General features: G+C 45.5%; 1 protein-coding gene across 1 annotated transcript in view; it reads right to left on the reverse strand.

Moving 5' to 3' along the window:
• PRKN (parkin RBR E3 ubiquitin protein ligase) overlaps positions 1-16,128 on the reverse strand; it is an 893,077-nt gene that overhangs the window by 19,663 nt on the left and 857,286 nt on the right. The gene's annotated exons all lie outside the window — the stretch shown is intronic.

A 16,128-nucleotide genomic window follows, 5' to 3' on the forward strand; every position in this document is an offset into this window, starting at 1 on the left:
TTTAGTGCTTCCCAAATAGTAGTTCATTGAATCTCACAGCTATCCTATACAGTAGGTACTATCATTATACCCACTTTACAGATGATAAAACAGAGACATAAAACCATTACTTAACCTGACAGAGTTACCTGAAGCAGAGTAAAAAGTCAGACACTAACAAAGCTGGGTAGTGGGTCATGGGTGAACACCATGTAATTTCCTATATCAAATCGTACGTTTATAACTTTTTGTAATAACTAACCCACATGAAGACTTAAGGTAAGGTACATACAGACACCTTGAGGGAAAACTGAATAAAAATTTAAGAAATCACACACCTGGTTTGTATTTATCATTAACATATGTGAGCATGCATACAGTTTGAGGGGGAAACACCTTTTAGCATAACCACTATGTAAGAAAGTATGCTTTTTGGAGTTGGGCAGCATAGAACTGTGTCTATTTTGTAGCTTTAACAATAAGCTGAAAGAAGCCGTAAATATTAATGTAGCCTCATCTCAGAGCTGAAAATGCAGCATCTGTTAAGATGTTTGCGTTGTCATGATTTAGACCAGGATTAGTCAACCTTTTTATATCTACCTCCCACTTTTGTATCTCTGTTAGTAGTAAAATTTTCTAACCGCCCACCGGTTCCACAGTAATGGTCATTTATAACGTAGGGAAATAATTTTACTTTATAAAATTTTTAAAGCAGAGTTACAGCAAGTTAAAGCATATAATAATAATTACTTACCAAGTAGTTTATGTCAGCTTTTTGCTAAGTTTGGCAGAATAAATCTTTATAAAACAACTTACTATAGTTAAATCTATCTTTTTTTTTTTTTTTTTTTTTGTATTTTTCTGAAGCTGGAAACGGGGAGAGACAGTCAGACAGACTCCTGCATGCACCCGACCGGGATCCACCTGGCACGCCCACCAGGGGGCGACGCTCTGCCCACCAGGGGGCGATGCTCTGCCCACCCACCAGGGGGCGATGCTCTGCCCACCAGGGGGCGACGCTCTGCCCACCAGGGGGCGATGCTCTGCCCCTCCGGGGCGTTGCTCTGTTGTGACCAGAGCCACTCTAGCACCTGGGGCAGAGGCCAAGGAGCCATCCCCAACGCCCAGGCCATCTTTGCTCCAATGGAGCTTCGGCTGCGGGAGGGGAAGAGAGAGACAGAGAGGAAGGAGAGGGGGAGGGGTGGAGAAGCAAATGGGCGCTTCTCCTGTGTGCCCTGGCCGGGAATCGAACCCAGGACTTCTGCACGCCAGGCCAATGCTCTACCACTGAGTCAACTGGCCAGGGCCAAATCTATCTTTTTATTTATACTTTGGTTGCTCTACTACCGCCCACCATGAAAGCTGGAACACCCACTAGTGGGCGATAGGGACCAGGTTGACTACCACTGATTTAGACAAACATTCATATTATCCAGTTCATTGTAGCCACTGTATTCATCCAAATGTCCCTTCAGAAGTCAACTCCTACTGACTATGAGATGACCTGTCTTCCCATGGGGTAATGCCGAAGAGGAAGTCTCATTCATAAGGAGACACCATCAGAAAGTGGTCAGCTGTTTTTATTTTTCTGATAGTAAGTATTCCTGTTATCATTATGGGGGGGGGGTGAATTCTAACCAAACATTGACTTCTTCTTCATGGAACAATGTTTCTGTGTGTGTCTAAGGTGTGTGAAGCCAGGTGCGGCAGAGAAAGCCAAGTGAGCCAGGCAGCGACTCCGCCTCAGGGAGCTCACTGAAGAAGTGACAGGCACATCGTCAACAAACCATAAAAGGAGAGACAGCCAAGTGTGCAGAGAACAATCAACGAGGAGCTGTTAGAAAAAAAAAAAGAGGAGGAGAATTGGGATCAAAAAGCCCAGAGGCTGGAAGACCAAGTGTGTACAGGGAAGCCAAGCCCGTGGGCACTGTGCACGTGGGCACTGGGCACGTGGGCAGAGACGAGAATGGAAACCACCAGCCGCACACACAGCTCAACTGCGGGGGCTGGGAACCGAGACCCCACTGCTTGTTCCAGAAAAATCCTGCCTCGAAAGAGAAGCGTGTAACGCTATAAATAACGTCGCTGTTGGCTTCAGGAAGTTCCTGCAAATAATTTAACCAGCTTGCTTCTCAGAGTAGCCATCTCCTTGAATAGGACAATGGACTGCTCACCGATAAGATAACTGTTTTCTTATCAAGGATCCTTTCAAAAAACATTGGGTCCACTGTCCCCAAACACCCAGCCCCGCATGGATTGTAATGAATCTCGCTCGGGTCCAATTGCTTCCCCACCTGAACGATCCGCTTTAACCACTGCGGCCCAGCTCCACAAACTGTGTGAACTTGGACCCCCTTCCTGTAACTGCCCATGACTGTCCCCGTGGCGGGGCCTCTCACGGCCGTAGACCTGTGGGATCAGAAGGCTCCTTGGTGGTCGTTGGGAGAATGGACACAGAATACATGAAAGGCAGGACAGAAAAGACAGTGACAAAAAAACTGAAGACACTTAAATTTTTTTCTCATTTTTGTATTGTTATGAGGTCGAAACAGTTTTAAAAATTAGAAAATTATTCACAGTGTATATATTCTTGACATGTTGCCCACACCTATGTTTTGAATAATTTTTGCTTTCCATTTCTAGGAGGTGGTGTTTTCAGCACGCGGTGTGCCTCAGGTGACAGACTGAATTTGGGTGCTGGACACAGGAGTGACCATGCGGGGTGCCAGGGTCTCATAGTATAAAGTGACCCCAGAACATGGCTCTCTCCTCCTGCCACTCTGGAAAGCTCACCTTATGGACATAAGAGAAGGGAAAGGGGGAAGGAATGGATGAATGATCTTAACACACGTTAAGTGCATTTAACCTCTCTCCCATTGACGGTGGGGCGGTTAGCTTACTCAGATGAGCGTGTCAGTGTCTAGTTAACATTATGGGGAAAGCAGAACTCAGGGATTGGACCCAATCAAAAAGAAGACTCAGACCATGTACAACGTATCAGTAAAAGTTCTGTTAAATAAGGTTAGTAGGTCAACTGGGCGACTAATTATCATGGTTAAATTAATGAGGTTTCTTTAGAGTGAAAGTACCCCAAGATCCCAGACGACTTGTGTACGTGCACGTTTAAAGAATACACCCTGTTTATGTTTTTGTTTTGATTTTTTTGAGAGAGAGAGAGAGAGAGAGATGCAGGGAGAAAGAGACAGGTACATCGAGCTGTTCCTGTATGTGCCCTGACCTGTGTTCCTGTATGTGCCCTGACCTGTGTCCCTGTATGTGCCATGACCTGTGTCCCTGTATGCGCCCTGACCTGTGTTCCTGTATGCGCCCTGACCTGTGTTCCTGTGTGCGCCCTGACCTGTGTTCCTGTATGTGCCCTGACCTGTGTTCCTGTATGTGCCCTGACCTGGGAATCGAACCGGCAACCTTCACGCACGCTCCATAATGATGCTCCAACCAACCAAGCTATCCGGCCAGTCTTTCCCTGTTTATAAACGGGAAACTCTCGGTATTTATTTTTGAATCGTACTCTTTGCCACATCTTAAAGAATGTGTTAAGATGGACTTCCCCGGTATGTATGATATTTAGGCATCACTAAATTTGAGAAAACAAATAACATCTAAAATAATATGAAAGAAATGTTATTGGACTTTAAGAGTTGATACAATTTAAAGGAGGCTTAAAATCTGTCTTCATAATTTTTTAAATACATTTTTTTACAAGAACTTCATAATATTCTGTTTCTAGTTTTTTTATATTTTAAATTTATGTCAGTAATTTTCCTTATTACTTTAGTGCTATGCATTCTGTTTCTTTTATTCATCTGAGTGCGGGCACTTGCTTTCATTACTGAAAGGCATATTTCAAATTCTAAAAAAATAAATAAAATTTAAGCGCTCTTAGTGCTGCTCCTTTGATTCAGCATTGCTTTTCTATAGTTCAGATACTTAAAGTCTGGATGCTGATGTGAGTGACACTTGAAAGAGAGGAGACAACTAAAAACTAAAACAGAAAAGTCAAACTAACAAACAAATAACAGATTCTATGGCGGGGAAAAGCGCACAGTCTCAGCGATATTGTTAATTATCCCATGGGTTGTTGCCCAGAGCCTTACATTTCCCCATATGAAAATTAGTAATCATTCTTTATTTTAATGAGCCCAGATGACTAAACACGAGTAGTTCTCCTCTGTCAGCAGAGTTCTACCGAGTCCAGATTTGCTATTCATATTTGGAAGTTCTGCTTTGACAAGCATTCCCTCCCTTAAAACACAGGGAGAATGGGGCCCTTCTCGCCAATGGGGCGGGTTTCCGGGGGGCCCACCAACAGCTGGCAAAGGCTGGGCTCCAGCCTCCTACGTGCCCAGCCCAGGGCTGCGCCAGGGCCCGAGGATGTAGAGCCCCGGATGGACGGTTAACTCCGGCCACCCTCCCCCCTGCACCTCCCAGGGAAAACTGTTTACAGACTGCTGGCTTGAAGCTCTTGTCCACGAGGACACAAAAATGATCTGACTGTGATGCAGTCGGTGTTTCAAAGCTGAAGATGACCACTGGTCCTTTAGGAAGTTCGTACACGCACCACCTTTTACGTGAAGAACTCTCACCGATGTGGAGGCGGCGGTGTCCCCAGGGAGAATGCTCGGCCCCTCGGCCACGCCCAAGAGGGGCTGCTCAGGCCTCTGTGTTGTCCCTCCCGGTCGCAGCTCACAGACTGTTGGTCCCCACCGTATCTGCAATCTTTGTGTTTTGGTTACTTGGTGACTGGAGGTAGACCGATGACCATTTAGCTGAGGGGTGTGTGTGTGAAGGCTCACTGTACTATGTATTATTCTTTTTACTTTGTATGTGGGTAAACTTCCACGATGTAAAGGTTTTTAAAAAAAAACACAGACTGGCCCTGGCCAGTTGGCTCAGCGGTAGAGCGTCGGCCTGGCGTGCGGGGGACCCGGGTTTGATTCCCGGCCAGGGCACATAGGAGAAGTGCCCATTAGCTTCTCCACCCCCGCCCTCTCCTTCCTCTCTGTCTCTCTCTTCCCCTTCCGCAGCCAGGGCTCCATTGGAGCAAAGATGGCCCGGGCGCTGGGGATGGCTCCTTGGCCTCTGCCCCAGGCGCTAGAGTGGCTCTGGTCGCAGCAGAGTGATGCCCCGGAGGGGCAGAGCGACACCCCGGAGGGGCAGAGCATCGCCCCCTGGTGGGCAGAGTGTCACCCCTGGTGGGCATGCCGGGTGGATCCCGGTCAGGCACATGCGGGAGTCTGTCTGACTGTCTCTCCCTGTTTCCAGCTTCAGAAAATGAAAAAAAACAAAAAACAAAACAAAAAAAAAAACACAGACAGAAGGAAAAACATCTGCAGACACAAATCCGAATGTAGTGTCGTCCTCTGCACGAGGGGGCTGGGCTGGGCCTGTGCGTCACACCCCACACCAGGCCCCGGGCCCGGGCCTCCCGCACACCTCCGGAGGGACTTCCTTCACACTGACCACAATTACATTCAGAATCTCTGCAGCTGGAGCTCATGTTTTGGTGCATTGAGCCCTGTCTACCTATTTTGTTTTATTTCCATTTTCACAGCCATGTCTCTGCTGCAAACTCTCCCCACTGTATTATTTAGTGACCCTAAAGAACCCTGCGGCGAGGGCACAGTTGGGGGGCTGAATAATGGTAAAGTCGGGTAAGGGGCCCCAGCGGAACCCTCCCAGGGCTGTGCGTCTCCCACCTGGGGTGATTTGACATGGCCCTTGTGGGTGTGGCTGTTAGGGGAGGTCTTATCTGGGAGGGGAGGGCAGTGCAGATTAAAAAGTTCCTTGGAAGTTTTGATGTCTTCCTCATGCCTTGCCCCCCCCCCCCCCCAGCCTTGCCTCTCTTGCATGTCTGCGGCTGGGACAGGGGAGTGGCCAACTGTCCTGTGCATTCATTTGTTCAATCGTCAGCAGTTGCTCCTGAGGGAACCAAGGAAGGAGACACATCTCATGAAACAGTCTCAGGCTCATGGTGGTCTCGGCCGTCCACACACTCCCATCTGAATGCATCTAGATTTTGTCTATTTTCTTTTTCTTTTTTGGTATTTTTCTGAAGCTGGAAACGGGGAGGCAGTCAGACAGACTCCCACATGCGCCTGACCGGGATCCACCTGGCATGCCCACCAGGGGGCGGTGCTCTGCCCATCTGGGGCATTGCTCTGTTGCAACCAGAGCAATTCTAGCACCTGAGGCAGAGGCCATGGAGCCATCCTCACCGCCCAGGCCAACTTTGCTCCAATGGAGCCTCGGCTGTGGGAGGGGAAGAGAGAGACAGAGAGGAAGGAGAGGGGGAGGGGTGGAGAAGCAGATGGGCACTTCTCCTGTGTGCCCTGGCCGGGAATCGAACCCGGGACTTCCACATGCCAGGCCGACGCTCCAACACTGAGCCAACCAGCCAGGGCTTTTTTGTTTCTTTTCTATTATGTGCTTCTCAAGACCGGAAAGGAGCCTTTGACTTAGCAAGTAGCTTCCCAATGGGCCTCGTGTGGTGCCCCCCACCCCGGTGAGAGGGAGCTCGCTCCCCCTTCCCATCTTCACTTTTATCTACTGGGTGTTGCTCAAGTGCAAAGTCCTTCTTCTAAAGACACCCTGGCTTTTTAGAGAGAGGAATCTTAAAAGAGCTGATTCAAAGGACAGACGTTCCAGGGACAACCCAATTCTTTTGATAGTCATCTTATTTTATAACAGCAGAAATATTCCGCTGCAAGAAAACCAGCTCTCTGTTAAATTATCGAGAACATCAGGAAACTACTTGTGATGTGAATCTTGGAAGCTGAGAGCATCCCTTTGACGATCTATACATCACAATGTTGCGTCTACCTGACATGACCTGCACTGAAGAGGACTACTTTGTATACTATTACTCACTTTATAATATGGATACAGTAAACCAGACGCAAGTGCCGTGAACACAGGAGGCAAGTTCATTGCCGGGTCTCCGACTCTGATCCACCCTCACTCAGCCCAGCCTGGGGGAACCGGGCAGCCACATCTGGGGAGTCACCCCCACCCAGGTCGGTGCTGGATCACAGCCACCGAAACAGCTCGGAATCCGACGACCGAATCCCGGCCAAGCTCTTTCTACTTAGACGCCTTCTTCCAAAACCCCAGAATAATTCTGCGAAATCTTGACAAACTTCTAAACCAAAATAGATCCATGGTTAATTTTGTGATGATAAACCAAAGAGTGTTCCAGAAACCCTGAGCTTTCTGTCGGATTCTCTCCTCTCACCCGGGTTTGGTGACCGATGGCATTCTGCGTACGTGGGGGAGGGGGGTATCTAGTTCCTCGACTATCTGCAGTACTGCTCTGTCCTCTTTAAAATCTTCAGGACAAGTGACAAAAATACGGATATGTGAGCAGGTAGCTGTTAGGACAGATGGTATTAGGCTCTTTGAAAAAGAGAGAGTTTAAGACAAAAAGCCCATCTTGCGACAAGAAATTAAGAATAAAATTGGGTTACATAGTGGCTCAGTGCGATTGGGGGGAGGGGGAAAGAGGTACAAGTATTCCTTATTCCTTGAAAGTTCTGCTGTCGGAGTATCATTTCCAGAGGGGTTTTTTCCCTATTTAGGAGGTGTTAAGAAAATGTTTAATATTTACAACTCTCTGTCTTTCTTTAAACAAATGTGTTTTCCCAAAAATAGAGCTGGTGTTTTTTTTTCTCCGTGGTCCTTATAAAATATTAAAATACATAGTAAATAAAAACTAGAAATCCCACTACCCAGAAAGTCTCAATAAATATTTTTTGTGACTTATTCCTCTAGGTAACTGTGCACGTGCGCGCATGCACACACACACACACACACACACACACACACACACACTTTCAAACATGTGGCATCACACTGTGTGTGATGCTCCCTATCTTGTTCTTTTTATCTAATAATCTGAGTGGACATCTTTTCACGTCAAATGACACGCACACATACACCATCTGTCACGGCTGCTCACTTTCCCACTGTGGGCACTGTCCTGTAACCCAACACTGAATGATGACATTCCTGTCAGCGAGTCACCTCGACACGTATAATTGCAAGTCCTTCAGACAATCGAAATGGGACGCATTCCCCAAAGCCCAGCGACTGCCGGGTTCAGGCATTATTGCATTTAACATTCCGGCAGCAGCTGCGGAAACCCTCTGCAGAATGTGCCTCTGAGCTCGCACCCCCGGTGGCAGCGAGCCCGCTGGTCCACCCACGTCCCACCTCGCCTCTGGCCCCTTCCTGCGTTGAAGCTTGGCACCGCTCCACGTGGAGAGAAATGAGGACGGCTTTTGCGGTTCACCTTAATCAGATCAAATTAGGACAGGTGGCAGCCCTGCAGGCAACATAATTATGAAAACTGTGCGCTCAGTACGGGCTGTCCTTCTGGCTCCCCAATCAAAGAGGACGCCAGAGCCCAACCTGTCCCCTTTCCGCTAGTGACTCACAGGGCAGTCACCCACAGGCTCTGGAGTCCGGGAGCTGCCCAGTCCGGGACCGAATCTAGCCTAAAAAAGCACGAAAGCCTATTTTGTAAGATCAGCTGATTTCACATGATAATAGCTCTTCTATGAAAATTTTTCCATGCCAGGAGAAGGAGGAAAAGAAGAAGAACAACAAAGGAACCGAAAGCGGATGGCTGGCGTGTCGTTACAGGAAAGTCTTTGAACACAGCCCGTCTGAGGGTAACAGGCAACCACGTGGAGGGCCCCTGCTGTGACCGTGAGCGCTCTCCCACCCAGCAGAAAACGTGCCACGGATGTCTATTCAAACAGATGTGAGGGACACCTTGAGGCTGACTACGCAATTCCAGTCTTCATCACGGGAATGCTCCGCCCAGCGGAGGGCAGAGCGCCTCAGGACACACCCCGAGGGCCCCTCTGACACTGGTTTTTTTTGGAACGTGCTCAGCACCTGTGGCAGCGAGTCTGTGCACAGTGAGTCTTCAGCACGTCAGAACCGCAGGATGACACCAGGGAACCGAAGGAAACAGGGCTGGGCTCGGTGCCGATGGCTTTATCAGCGGTGCGCTGTTGCTTCACGGAGGACGGGTTGCTTCCCGCCCGCCGGTGACCCCAGCGTGGCTGCTCCATTCGCACACAGCCCACCTCGTCGTGGGACGAGAGTCAGAGGGAACGCTTCAGAGTCCAGGCTGTTTCCTTCCCAACGTCTGAATTGGGAAATAATAAGTCAACAAAAGCTTGGTTATTTTACGCGTTCCCATTTATCTGCGGTCTGCGTGTCTTTCTGGGTTGGCATTTGGGAAGAAGCCTCAAAGCGTGTGTTCAACAACGGTATGCTCTCCGACGCACAGTCAGATGCGTACGGACACCCAGAGCAAACACCATCCGGAAGATGCACATTGCAGAGGAAGGTGTCGTTGATCTGTTCGATTCACGTATGTGAGCTTTGGTTTTCTTATATTTGTGAAAAAAATGGCATTCTGCTGGCTTAGTGTGTCACAGCTTTTGGGATGGATGATTGAGTCTTGCTTTGAAATTACCCACTGTTATATCAGAATAACTTCAAAAAGACTCATCGGCCTCAGCAGAGGAGCCCCTAGGAAACGGAAGCCGGCCCTCTTCTGCGGATAGAGACAGTCTCCCAAAGAGAGAAAGATGCACTGCGAAGGGGAAAGAGCTGCTGCTCCACTTGCCTCCTGAGGTTTGTGACTCTGTCAGTGAGGTTTCAACTCATCCAAACCTCAGCTAAGTCCTCTGAAGCCCCGGCGTCTAGCCTGGGATGGAAACATTCTCTCTGCTGGTTGTCAAAGAGCTGTAAAGCTCTAGTTCCGATCAGCTAAGATTTTCTTGTCCCTGGTTACGGACAATAGGTATGCTGACAACATCTCCAGATGCGGAGGGATGGTGACATTTAGGATTTGTTGCAGGAGGCGGGACAGACCTCTGGCTCTTTCCTAGCAGGCCGGAAGCCAGTCGAGGGGGGAGGCTGTCTTTTTTCTCCCCCTCCTAAGGGGGCTCTGACCACGGCTCTGACATCTCAACATAGTGGAAGTCCCCCAACCAGGCAACACCTGCAACACACATCTAAAATTTCAGGGAGTCCTGATTGACCACAACTCTGCCATTTATTAAAAAATAAATAAACCGTGTTCTTATTTTCCGCAAGGGCAGCTCTGGAGGAAGGGGACCCTCCCGCTGTCTGCTCACACAGGGTGTCAAGCCTAGTTTGCATCTTTGGTTGTGGCCACAAGACCGCCATCGTCAAGCGTGGGTCACTGGGGTTTGAGGGGAACTGGGTATGGGCTTCCTCTCTGTGTGCCGCTCCTGTCCATCTTTGCTCCAGTTACCTGGGTGATCTGGTCGCACGGAGAAATGTAATTAGCCAAGTCCTTACGGTGCTTACATTGTGCTAAGACCTTAAGCTCCGGTTCTGAAAGAGATTTTGTTAAAAAGAAAATCTAAAGACTGACATATATTCCTTTCATTTTCCCTTCTCATGCTTCTTTTTCCATTGGGGAAAAAGAATCCTCTTTTGTGCATTTCTGTGTAGAATATCCTTATATCCTTTCTATTGAAATAGCTTGAGTCCAGTATTCTCTAGATATGAAGTTTTAGAGAAAATGAGAGACCTCCCTATTATGCTTTATAACAGAGAAATATAGCTCCCTAAATTAAATCTAAATTCTTCTTAATAGTGCCTTATACAAAACGTCTCTGGAGAATGAGTTCGGTTGTCCTCTCTGCAAAGTGGTTCACATGTCCCAGAGGACTTAATCTCGCAAAGCCTGCAGAACCTGCGTCTCTTCTGACGCTGGAGTCTCCTGACCCCATGGCAACCGTGACTGGTCATGAACACGTGGTCTCTATGGCTGGTAGAGCAGAGAATACACATTAGCAAACTACCTGTAAAATGATGGCTATCTCTTTTCAAAGGCTGTGATTTAAATATATAGGTGGGACCAATGGGTTAATTTTCCCCGCCTTCTTCACTACACTTACCACTGTTCAGGGGCCTTAGGATAGCTCTGCTATCAGAAGTCACTAATCCCAATTAGTTTATAGAAACACTCAGATTAACAAATCAATGATACTTATACACCGCAAAATTGTTACCACTTAAGGGCTTGATTCTGACAAGATTTACAGCCTGCATAAATCCCATTCGCATGTAACTTGTTAGATGGGAGGCAAGGAAGGGGTACCCTGCCGTCTGCTGGCAGAGTGCGGACCGGAAGGGAGAGGCCTCTGCCCTACTGATGGACGGCGGCAGGAGTACAGGCTACAAGGAGGATGAAATCGACCGATCCCTAAATTTCCACTAAAACACAGCTTGGGAAGCTTGAAGGGGGCATTATAAGGTGTGGGTAACTTACGTAAAACCTAACGTGTCATCATATGTCTAGGTAATGGGAGGTCATTTCGGACACTAGAATCAAGATTTGTTTGACTTTTAAAGCTCTAAATAAAGCAAATATTACTGGTTTCAAACCAAAGTTCCTCTCCGGAGTACTTTAATGCTAACTTGAGATTAAGAACGATAGCACAAATTTGTTCACTCTTATGGAAAATCCACGCTATTCAAAGGTCAAATTCATTCATGTGTTTTTAGAGGTGGTTTGAATACATGAACCCATTCTGTATAACATATTCTGAGTGGATTCTAGCAGCAGAATCCATTAAGTCCCTTTTTTATTATTAAAGTACAGCTCATATACAATATTATATTAGTTTCAGGTGTACAATACGACGACCTGATATTTATATATCGTATGAAGTGATCACCGTAAGTCTAGTAACCACGTTTCACCACACAAAGTTATTATGACATTTTGACTATATTCCCTATGCTGCACATTACATCCCTGTGACATTTATTTTATAACTGAAACTTTGTACCTCTCAATTCCCTTTACCTTTCATAACTATGTCCCTACCTACCTCTCCTTCGGTGACCATCAGTTTTTTCTCTGAGTCTATAAGTCTGCTTCTGTTTTGTGCTGGGTTTTTTTTGTTTTGTTTTGTTTTAGATTCCACATTTAAGTGAAACCATATGGTATTTGTCTTTCACTGTTAGACTTATTTCACTTATTATATAGTAGTACCTTCTAGATCCATCCATGTCACAAGTGGCAAGACATAAATTTTTTTTTGTGGCTAACATGCTAGTGTTTGTGTAAATATATCCATTATCTATTGATGGACACTTAGATGTTTACATATCTTGGCTAGTGTAAATAATGCCGCAGTGGCCATAGGGGTATATATATCCTTTCAAATTAGTTTGAGATATATATATATATAGATATATATATATCTATATATATATATATATGAGTTCGGTTGGAAGGATATATATATATATCCTTTCAAATTGAGTTTACATTTTTATCAGACAAATATCCAGAATTGGAATTGCTAGATCATAGGGTAGCTCTATTTTTAATTTTTTGAGGAACTTCCATACTGTTTTTTCCACAGTGGCTGCACCAGCCTGCATTCCCGCCAGCAGTGAAGGAGGGTTCCCTTTTTTCTGTATCCTCCCAACACTTGGTGTTTGTTTATTTATTGATGATTGCCTTTCTGACAGGTGTGAGGTGGTATCTCATTGTGGTTTTGATTTGCATTTCCCTAATGATCAGTGATTTTGAACACCTTTTCACATGTCTGTGAGCCATCTGTATGTAGGTTTTTTGTGAAGTGTGTCTATTCAGATCCTCTTCCACGTTTTAACTGGATTGCTTTTTTTTTTTTTTAATGTTGAGTTGTAGGAGTTCTTTAGGTATTTTGGATACTAGCCCCTAATTGGGTATATCATTTGCAAGCAGCTTCTCCCATTCAGCAGGTTGATTACTGTCTGTTTGCTCTGTTTTGTTGATAGTTTCCTCCACTGGGCAGAAGCTTTTTACTTTGACAGAGTCCCATTTGCTTATTTTTGCTTTTGTTTCGCTTGCCCAAGGAGACATAGGCAAAAGATATCGCTAAGATCGATATCACAGACTTGACTGCCTATGTGTTCTTCTAGGAGTTTTACGGTTTTGAGTCCTATGTTTAAGTCTTTAACCCACTTTGAGTTTATTCTTGTACGTGGTGTTAGAAAGTGGTCCTGTATCATTTTTTTGCACATACCCATCCAGTTTTCCCAACATCAATTATTGAAGAGAGTGTCTTTATCCTTTTGTACATTATCGCCTCTTAGATTAATTGGTCATAGAAGTGTGGGTTTATTCCTGGGCTCTCTATGCTATTCCATTAATCTCTGTGTCTGTTTTTGTGCCAGTACCATACTGTTTGAATTACTATAGCTTTATACTATAGTTTGACTTTAAGCTCTTAAAATCTTTTTTATTTCAGTCCTTGGTAAAAAATTACTCTTGATGTTTCTTTAAGGATGTAACATTGTAGCCTGAACTTGGGATTTCTGATTTAAAACGCAAAGCAAAAGTTTAGTTCTTGGCACTTGTATGGAAATGTTATATATGCATTAATAAGATTGCATCAATCAAAAATTAATGGTTACTGGAACCCAAACTTACTTTATTCCATGGATACCAATAACAAGAAGGTACTCAGTTATTTCAACGCATCCTATGACTCATTCAATAGAGGATATCAGAGAGCTTAGGGATATGGCAGCAGCCAGGACAGTCCTCTGATGTTCTTGTTGCTTTGACGAAGGGAAGGGCAGTGAAGGGGGGGGGAGGAATACAGACAGGCGTGCCTGGGAAGTGGACAGGACCGCTCAGCGCACCCCCGAGGGCACATGGCAGCTCTCTGCGGGCTGCAGACTCGGTTCTGAAGCGCAGGACTTTTCTTTGTCACAAGCCTGAAGTTCCCAGATTTAGCAAATCATAAATACAGGATATCTAGGTAAATTTGAATTTCAGATAAACAACGAATAATTTTTTGTAGTGTCTGTCCCAGATATTTTTTGTTTGTTTGCTTATCTGAAATTCAGATTGCACGGAGCATCCTGGACTTTATCCAGCAATCCCGGGGAGCCATAATTTTGATACAATATTTATAACAGAAGGTCATCTGTACCATATGCTTTCAGATCTTCATTTTGTACGGAACAGGACTGGTATGGATAGAATGACAAGTAGTGTATGTCCTAGACACTGGAGCCATCAAAGATCCTGCTTCTGAAACACAGCGACAGAGTTTAGCAGAAGTGAAGAGAAATAAAAAGCGATTGAGGGGGTGAGGAGGAGGCACCCCTCGCTGGGAGAACACCTGGTGTGCCCTCTGAGAGCGGTCACACCTGACCCGCCCCGATATTCACCCCTCCCTCCACAGCAGTTCACCTCACTCTACGAACCTGGTCAGCGGAAGGTCAGAATTCACTCCAGATAAACCCCATGTACAAGTAAAGTGATAAAAATCAACCCGTTCTAGGCAGTGAGGACTATCTGTATTTCAGTAGATGTTTCAAAAGAAATACGACCATTGTTCATTCCAAAACCTTATTAATTGTTTTAACTTCTACTTTGGGTAGGTAATTTATGGTATCAGTGTTCAAATGGTTTGGAAGTAGAGAAAAAGAAAATAAATACACAGTTTATATTATAACACATACGAAGTTATCTAATTGTATGATAGCTAAAGTTTTTGCTTCTTAGCTATAACTGCTTGCAGATTTTTAAAATCTGCTTTATTATTTTTTATTTTATAGTTTGCAAGTTTAAAATGTATTTTATTATTTTTATTTACACATCTTAAAATAAAAATTGTATACATTTAAAGTCTACAACATCATGATTTGATGTACATAACGAAATGGTTACTATAGTTAAGCTAATTACCATATCATCTTACAGTAATCATTTTTTTCTTTGTGATGAGAACACCTGGAATCTATCTACTCTCTTAGCACATTTCCAGTATTGAACAGAATGATTAACTATAGCCACACACTGAGTGTCAAATCCTTACACCTATGCATCCTACCGTGACTTCGGATACTTCCTGTCTCCCCTCCCCCAACCCCAGCCCTGGTAACCACAGTTCTACTGATTCTTTGAGTTCAACATTTATTTTTTTTACTATGCCACATAGAAGTGAGATCATACAGTATTTGTCTTTCTCTGCCTGACTTATTTCACTTAACATGGCGTCCACCACATTCCTCTGTGTTGTCATAAAGGGCAGAATCCCTCCTTTCTCACGGCTAAATACTACTTCATCGCATCTGTGTACCATGCCTCCTTTATCCACTCGCCCCTCAGCAGACACCCGGGCTGTCCCCATGCCTGGGCTCTCGTGGACAGAGCTGCAGTGACAAGGAAGTGAGGATGTCTCTTCGGGAGGCTGCAGGCATTCCTGTCTGACTTCCAGACACTGAGAAGCCATTGTCTTCTTCACCTGTGCATGTGCTTCTGTTGAATTTTCTTTAAAATACACCTCTGGGGCAGAGGATTGATTTCTGAGAAGCAACTGTGATTTATTCAGGCTCAGCTTTGTATCTAACTGGTCAAACATCCTCATGTTAGCTTTGCAGGGGGGACACCTGGCAGCCAGCCCCTTGACCAGGTGGTCAGAGTGAACGTCACCGGCAACAGGACAGCCTGGCTGTGTGCCAACTGGTAAGTGCCCAGCTTCTCACGTGGTATGGGAAGGACACGCCGTCCACACACTCTTGCCCAAAATGGAAAGCTTGTATCTGAACGTGAGGAAACACCAGACAAGCCCAACCTGAGGGACATTCTACAAAACGAGTGGCTTGTACTGTTGAAAATGTGACTGTCATAAAGGCAAAAACGGGATGAGATTCGAGGGGATAGAGAGACACGGTGTTCAATGTGACCCCTGAGCCGGAAGGTACACTTAGGACGAAGCTGTGAAATCGAATAAGGTCTGTACATTGGAGCTGAGCTGAGTATGGGGTCATGACTGACTTCCTGGTTTTGATCATTGTACTACCGTTATGTGACACATTCTAAAGTCCCTGGAGGTAAAGGAACACCATGCGGGCAACTCACTCTCCAACAGTTCAGGGAAAAGACACGCGTGTACATACACGAAGACAGAAACCCACGTGGCGACTGTTCACATTTGGGGATCTAGTGGAAGAAATTCTTTTTCCTACTCTTGCAACGTTTTCCTAAGTCTGAAATTATGTTACAATAAAAGCTTAAAGGACAACACACTTCCTTTGGTAAAAAGCAACCCAATATTTCTAGTA

Source organism: Saccopteryx leptura, chromosome 3 (genome assembly GCF_036850995.1).
Source record: "Saccopteryx leptura isolate mSacLep1 chromosome 3, mSacLep1_pri_phased_curated, whole genome shotgun sequence".
Classification (NCBI taxonomy): domain Eukaryota; kingdom Metazoa; phylum Chordata; class Mammalia; order Chiroptera; family Emballonuridae; genus Saccopteryx; species Saccopteryx leptura.